Raw genomic sequence first — 8,492 nt, 5'->3', positions numbered from 1 at the left:
ACTCTGCCTATGTCTCTGACTTTCTCTGTGTCTCTCATGAATGGATAAATAAAATCTTAAAAGAGGAGATCCCTGGATGGCTCAGCAGTTTGGCGCCTGCCTTCGGCCCAGGAAGTGATCCTGGAGTCCCAGGATCGAGTCCCGGGATCGAGTCCCACCTTGGGCTCCCTGCATGGAGCCATCTTCTCCCTCCCTCTGCCTGTGTCTCTGACTCTCTTGTCTTTCATGAATAAATGGATAAAATCTTTAAAAAGAAAGAAAGAAGGAAGGAAAGAGAAAGAAAGAAAATGACAGTCTGGGAAGGGGAGAGACTAGGTGGGAAACCTTGAGTGCCTGGTAGAACAAAGAGGATACAATGGTAGCCATGGAAGGTTCTTGAAAGAAATTCCAGATTGTCCTGTGGGTTGTGGTGAGAAGAAAAGGGGCTTTTCTATTAGCAAAGAGACAGTTCTAAGTGGGAGAACAGCTGTGGGGTCAGAGTCCTCACATGAGTTCTGACTGGGTCGCCGGGTAACCCCTAAGTCAATCACTGGGGTTGGAGAGTTAGATACTCTCACTGGCCAAATCCAAGTGGCCATTTGCTAGAGTCCCCAGTCAAGTAGGCTACATCCAATGCACAGAGCCTACCTGAAGTGGGGGACTAGGTATTGCCGCTTCCCAAGAGTCAGCTTGGGAAAGGGTGAATGGACACTGGGTGATAGAACAATTGGGCTCATGAGTGGTTTTAATGGCTCCAGGAGAAAATACTTAAAAAGAACTTAGTATAGGGATTGGCATGTGGAGACAGCTCATGAAAGCCGTGTGTCTGTCGTCTTTATTATTTCAACTCTTGGCTTGCGACCACTCATAGGATAAAGTACAAATGCCATAAGACGACCTTCATGACCTATGCTGGTCCACCTCACCAGCCTCAATTCCTATCACTCCCCACCTTAACAATTCTCCAGCAGCAATTTTAGGACAATCTCTCTCCCCCCGGTTCTCCCGTGATTCTCTGTGTCTCAGTGCCTTGCACACCTACTCACTTTTTTTTTTTTAAAGATTTTACCTATTTATTCATGAGAGACACAGAGAGATGGAGAGGCAGAGACATAGGCAGAGGGAGAAGCAGGCTCTCTGTGGGGAGCCCCATGTGGGACTGGATCCCCAGACTCCAGGATCTCACCCTGAGCCCAAGGCAGAGCCACCCAGGGGTCCCATACTCAGTCTTTAAGATTGGGGCTCGGTGACCACTTCACATCAGAGGACACTCCCATTACCACCACCAAGTTTTTATGTCCAGCACAGAGCTCTCCGCTGAGCTCCAGACCCCAATCAATATACAAACCACTTACTTAGAATTTCGGGCTAAATTGGTTCTCTTCAAACGGGGCGGTACCGCCCCCTGGTGGGACTTTTGGAAACTTGCACAAACGTTTTTGGTTGATTGGAGGGCGCTACACTTACAGGTGAGGAGCCAGCACTACTAGATCCTGCGTCGGCGCCCTAAACAAATGGAAACCTTCCTTAAAGACGTTTAAAAGGTGTATTAAGGGCAGCCCTGGTGGCGCAGCGGTTTAGCGCCGCCTGTAGCCCGGGGTGTGAGCCTGGAGTCCCGGATCGAGTCCCCCGGGGATCGAGTCCCCCGGGGATCGAGTCCCGCGTCGGGCTCCCTGCATGGAGCCTGCTTCTCCCAGTGTCTCTGCCTCTTCTCTCTCTGTGTGTCTCTATGAATAAATAAATAAAAATTTAAAATCCACAAATAAACGAAAATAAAAAGTGTATCAATTATCTGAAATTATTAATAGAACGCACAGGCAAATGCATGAAAATTTTGAGTATGGTTTAAAATACACTTTTTCTGAAATGAAACTATAAATAGAGTGAAAATGATAATTTTTTGTTGTTTCAGAATGGCACCCAAGGTTGTTCACCACATAGAAAATTTCAATTCCAACCATAATGGCACTGCTGAGATATAACGTAAAATTTTAACAGTGTAAAAGACATATAAAGAAATGTGCCCATGTTACAGGTGTTCAGTGTGCTAAATTTTGAAGAAGTGACAACATCTGTGTAACTAGCACCCTGGTCAAAGAACAACATTATAACCCCGGAAGCCCTCTTTGTATGGCATTCCACATTCCAGTCACTCTTTCTCTCTGCCTTTGCAAAGATGACCAATCTTGACTCCTAATGCCATAGATCAGTTTTGCCTATTTTAAACTTCAAGCAGATGAAATCATATAGTATGTTCTCTTTGGGGTCTCACTTCTCCAATTCAATACTATGTTTGAGATTTGTCCACACCATGGAATCAGGAGTTCATTTATCCTCATTGTCATAGTATCTATTGGATGAATATGCAACTGAACTATCTATTCTCTCTGATGGACACTTGGGTAGCCTCCAGTTTCTGGTACCAATGAAGTTTCTAGTTTATGTCTTTTCGTTCACAGATACAACCTTCTCTACTGGGTATAAACCTAGGATTAGGGCAGCCGGGGTGGCTCAGCGGTTTAGCACCGCCTTCAGCCCAGGGCCTGACCCTGGAGACCGGGGATCGAGTCCCACGTCGGGCTCCCTGCATGGAGCCTGCTTCTCCTTCTCTGTGTGTCTCTCCTGAATAAATAAATAAAATCTAAAAAAAAAAAAAAAAAAAAAAAAAAAACACCTAGGAGTATACTTATAGGTTTGTAGGGTATGTATATGTTAAGAGTTAGTAGATACAGCTAAACAAGGTGGTTGTGCGAATGTATGCTCCTGTGAGCACATGGTTGTGCCTAGGCATTTTTGTTTTGTCCTGTTTTTCTTTTTTCTTCTGGACTTCAGGGACACCAAATAGAGCAACCGTTATCTTTGGTTTATGGGGCATTCTTGTCCATGCAAAGCCCTTTCTCTGATAGTGAGAAATTTAGCTATCATTAATATATTTATTTATTTGATCAATCCGTCTGTATTTAACTGAACTCTGTCCTCGGCATTAGCTTTTTTCACTATGCTAGGGCTCACCCAGCCCACACTGGGCAACTCTCCTGTGCATACTGCTCCCAGTCTGCGTAGGCGCTGACCCCTAACCTTGGGGCTGTCTTGCTCTCCATAATCCTCCCCACCCAATACACATACACATTCTTACCATTTCCAGGCTTGCCTTAGCCTCACAAAACACCTTTAGGACTAAAAGCTGTTTACTTCATTTTCATATCTTGCTTTTCATAGTTCTTTTCATTCATAACTTTGATGGCTTCTCTTTGTAATCAGATTTGTATATTTTGTCAATTCCAAGAACATAGTGTTGGCTTAAAAAAAAAAAAGAGTTTCTAGGGGTGCCTGAATGGCTCAGTCAGTTGGGCATCTGACTCTTCTGGTATCAGCTCAGGTCTCAATCTTCAGGTCGTGAGTTTGAGCCCTGTGCTGGGCTCCATGCTGGGAGTAGAGCCTACTTAAAAAATAAAATAAAATTTGGGGATCCCTGGGTGGCTCAGCGGTTTAGCGTCTGCCTTCTGCCCAGGGCATAATCCTGGAGTCCTGGGATTGAGTCCTGCATCAGGTTCCTTGCATGGAGCCTGCTCCTCTGCCTCTCTCTCTCTCTCTGTGTCTCTCATAAATAAATAAATAAATAAAATCTTTTAAAAAATAAAATTTAAAAAAGAATCTCTATTTTACATTATTTTAATTTTCTTTTTTAAAAATATGGATCATTTCTCAATTTGTGTGTCATCCTTGCACAGGGGGCATGCTATCTTCTCTGTGTTGTTCCAATTTGTTTTTTAAGGTTTTATTTATTTGAGAGAGAGAGAGTGAGTGAGTGAGAGAGAGGGAAAGAGGATGAGCAGGGGAGAGGGAGAAAGAGACTTCCCGCGGAGCAGGGAGCACGATGTGGGGCTCCAACCCAGGACTCTGGGATCATGATCTGAGCCGAAGGCAAACGCTTAATCAACTGAGTCACTCAGGCACCCCTGTTCCAATTTTAGTGTATGTGCTGCCAAAGCAAGTAATATTTTAATTTTCTTAAAAGTAGAAGAAATATTTTGTTTTCTTTGGGTTTATTCTATGGTTCATTTTCTAGTCTCCTTTTTTTATTTTTTAAAAAAATTCCCATTTTATTATTATTATTATAAATTTTATTAAGTTTAAAATTTTTAATTCCAGTGTAGTTAACATATAATATTATATTAGTTTCAGGTGTATAATACAGTGATTCAACAATTCTGTACATTACTCAGTGCTCATCATAAGTGGGCTCTTGATCCTCTACACCAATTTCCCCCATCCCCCCACCCCCCTCTAGTAACCATCAGTTTGTTCTCTATAATTAAGAATCCATTTCTTGGTTTGTCACTCTTATTTTTTTCTTTTGTTCATTTGTTTTGTTTCTTAAATTCCACATATGAGTTAAATCATATGTTACTTATCTTTCTTTGACTTATTTCACTTAGCTTTACACTCTCTAGCTCCATCAATGTTATTGCAGATGGCAAGATTTCATTCTTTTTTATGGCTGAATAATTTTCCATTATGTATATATATATCACATCTTCTTTATCTATCTATCAATAGACATTTGGGCTGCTTCCATATTTTGGCTATTGTAAATAATGTTGCAATAAACATAGATGTGCATGTAATCCCTTTGAATTAGTGTTTTTGCATTTTGAGGATACCCAGTAGTACAATTACTGGATTGTAAAGTAGTTCCATTTTTAAATTTTGAGGAAACTTCATACCTTTTTCTACAGTGGCTACACCAGTTTGCATTCATACCAACAGTGCATGAGGATTCCTTGTTCTCCACATCCTTGCCAACACTTGTTGTTTCTTGTGGTTTTTATTTTAGCCATTCCGACAGGTATGAGGTGATATCTCATTGTAGTTTTGATTTGCATTTCCCTGATGGTCAGTGATGTTGAGCATCTTTTCATGTGTTGGCCATCTGTATCTCTTCTTTAGAGAAATGACATTTTCTAGTTTCTTAAGGTAGTCACTTAGTTCATGACTCTGAAGCTTTCTTCTTTTCTAATGTAAGAACTAAAGGGTATAAATTTCCTTCAAAACACTTCTTTTCAAAAAAATGCATTCAAAAAATTTTGATAGGTAGTATCTTCATTTTTTAAAATCCAGTTTTATTTTTTTTTTATTATTTATTTATGATAGTCACACACAGAGAGAGAGAGAGAGAGAGGCAGAGACACAGGCAGAGGGAGGAGCAGGCTCCATGCACCGGGAGCCCGATGTGGGATTCGATCCGGGGTCTCCAGGATCGCGCCCTGGGCCAAAGGCAGGCGCCAAACCGCTGCGCCACCCAGGGATCCCTAAAATCCAGTTTTAGATATTTTTTTAAAGATTTTATTTATTTATTCACGATAGACACACACAGAGGGGCAGATACATAGGCAGAAGGAGACTCAGGCTCCAAGCAGGGAGCCTGATGCAGAACTCGATCCCAGGACCCCAGGATCATGCCCTGAACCAAAGGCAGATGCTCAACCGCTGAGCCACCCAGCGTCCCTAGGTATTCTTTATTCCTCTTATGATTTCCTTTTCTTTTCTTTTTTTTTAAATTTATTTATGATAGTCACACAGAGATAGAGAAAGAGAAAGAGAGGCAGAGACATAGGCAGAGGGAGAAGCAGGCTCCATACACCGGGAGCCCGACGTGAGATTCGATCCCGGGTCTCCAGGATCGCGCCCTGGGCCAAAGGCAGGCGCCAAACCGCTGTGCCACCCAGGGATCCCTGATTTCCTTTTCTTAACCCAACTTGAGCTAATCAGATCTGACCTGCCTGGAATTTGGAATAAAGATACCACATTTCAGAGTCAAGCAGTTATGTGGTGTTGGGCTTCATAGTGCTTTAGAACTGGGGGAGCCAATCCCTCGACAAGCCATCATTATGGATAAGGAGGGAAGCTAAATATTTACAAGGAGAGAATGGAGGAAATCTGCTGATGGATTCAGACAAAAGATGAATGGACTAATGAAAGATGAAAAGAACTGGATAGATTTACATAACCATGAGACCCAGCTGCACTTCCTATTTTTTGCTTCTGTCATGCAGCTTTACAATATATTTTTTAAAATTTTAACATAATTTCAGGGATGCCTGGGTGATGTTGAGGTCTGCCTTTGGCTCAGGGCGTGATCCCGGAGTCCCAGGATCAAGTCCTGCATTGGGATCCCTGCAGGGAGCCTGCTTCTCCCTCTGCCTATGTCTCTGCCTCTGTGTGTGTGTGTCCTCATGAATAAATAAATAAAATCTTTAAAAATTTTTTAACATAATTTCAGATATACCAATATATAGATTCAGATATAAGAATAGTAACAAGAATCTCAATATACTTCACTCACATTCTCCAACAGTCAACATTTTACCACATTTGTTTTATCCTTTTCTATCTCTGTGTATATACACTTTTTTCCCTATCAGCTGTTTGAGAGTAAACTAAAGAGACAATACCCTTTTACCCTAAATGCATAAGTGTACATTTCCTAAGAATAGGATATTCTCTTACACAACCATAGTATAATAGAATTAATACCGATACAATATTATTATGTAGGGACACCTGGGTGGCTTAGTGGTTGAGAGTCTGCCTTCGACCACCTCAGAGCATGATCCTGGGGTCCTGGGATTGAGTCCCACATTGGGTTTCCCTCAGGGAGCCTACTTCTCCCTCTGCCTCTCTCTCTGCCTCTCTCTCTGTGTGTCTCTCATGAATAAATAGTAAATAAAAATCTCAAGAGAAGAAGACAAAGATGAAGACAATGAAGAAGAAAATATTATTATCTAATTTACAATCCTTATTTAGTTTTTCCAGTTGGCCCCATAATACCCTTTATGGAAATTATGTGTTACCCTCAGTTCTGATACCTCTTTAGTCTCCTTTAATCTGAAACAATTCCTCAATGTTCTTTTTTTTTAAACGTTCTTTCTTTTTCTTCTTTTGTGTTGCATGAACTTGACATATATGAAGATTACAGGCCAGTTATTTTATAGAATATCCTTTTATTCTTACCTGTCTTCCTCATTATTAGATTCACATTATACGTTTTACTCTGGAATATCATTGACATTCTATCTAATCCTCAGTGTTTCATACCAGAAGGTTTGTGATGCCGTTTTGATGACTGATGATCTTAACTTTGATCATTTGGTTAAGGTGGCATTTATCATGTTTTCTCAACTATGAAATCATTTTCCCCTTAGAACTAGTAAAATATATGTTTTCTTTTAAAATCTCTACTTGAGCTTGAGTGGGTTTCTGCAAATTATCTATTTTTTGTATCCATTAACAAAAGGCCCCCATTTGAACTGGCTTAAGAAAGGGGGTAATTTATGGTTGCAACTAACTAAAACCACCATTCAGATTGGCCTCATTGAGGAGGGGAATTTATTGTCCAGAAGCAGCCCTAACTTCAGGTACAGCTGGATCCAGGAGCTTGTTGTAATCAGGAACTTGTCTCATTCATAGTTATTTAGGTGAGTTAAAAGGAACTAGATTCTGAGCAGACAGAAGCAATAGATATTTGCTATGTTGATTCAGACAATGGCAAAGAGGAAATAAGAAGTGCATGAAGAGACCCAACCACAGCATGGAGCTCCTTTGTGGAATCTTACCCAAACAGCTCAAGTGGTACCCAGCAACCCAGATCCGTGAATATCAGCATATTGTCTCCCCTGGCTACAATGACTGGTTCAGGTATGGGCTTAAAACCCAAGCTGGGCTGAGGGAAAAACAGCCACAGGACTTTCCAGAACTATTGGCAAAAGAGACATTGTGACTGCTGAGCTTATGGAATACCAGCCTAGAGCTGTAAGTGGTCATTTTTCTTTCTTAAATGAAGACTCTACCTGAGGATAAAATCAACACAGAGAAAAGCAGAGCCAAAGACATAGAAAAATAGATCCTTCCTGACTGTGTTTCAGTACTGTACCCAGCAGTGCTTGAGGCCAGCATTTCTCTGATGTTGTCAGCTAGAACAACCAATAAACTCACCTTTCCTGCTTAGCCAGTGTGGAAACAGAATGTTGTGGGTTTCTTCTTTGAAAAAAAAACACACACACACAGAAAAACTCTACTTTTAGAAATGGAATCATCTTTTAAATTAAAGGGGAATTGTTTGGGCCCCAGTGTATTTGTGTATTCAAGTGTTGTAGTATAAAAGCTTATTTTAGTCTGCACTGGTTAAAAAAATTAATATGTTGATGAGCATTTGAACCTACAGTTTCAATAATATGATTAATCAAATAGAAGTGGAGTCATAAGCGAAGATTATACTTAGCTATACTCTCTTTAGCCGTGAAAAGAGGCAGACTTTTCCTTCTGTCTGTTCAATATAAACAATAAAAATTCTCTTGCTGGAAGAAAAAAGAATTCTCTTCCTGAGCTGCTTTATTATGGACACTGTTTTACAAATTACCTTTACTGAGGCATAATTTATGTACTATAAAATGCACCCATCGTAAGTGTACAGTTCAATGAGTTTGACAAATCTATATACCCATGAAACCACC

The 8,492-nt window shown here is 40.8% G+C and overlaps 1 pseudogene; it reads right to left on the bottom strand.

The window, feature by feature from the left end:
- Positions 1-3,666: 3,666 nt before the first annotated feature.
- Positions 3,667-3,756, bottom strand: LOC112645693 (U6 spliceosomal RNA; annotated as a pseudogene).
- Positions 3,757-8,492: the final 4,736 nt, after the last annotated feature.

This window comes from Canis lupus, chromosome 1 (genome assembly GCF_003254725.2).
Source record: "Canis lupus dingo isolate Sandy chromosome 1, ASM325472v2, whole genome shotgun sequence".
NCBI classification, from domain to species: domain Eukaryota; kingdom Metazoa; phylum Chordata; class Mammalia; order Carnivora; family Canidae; genus Canis; species Canis lupus.
Note: the sequence above shows the minus strand (reverse complement) of the source record. Positions and strands in the feature narration are given on the sequence as shown.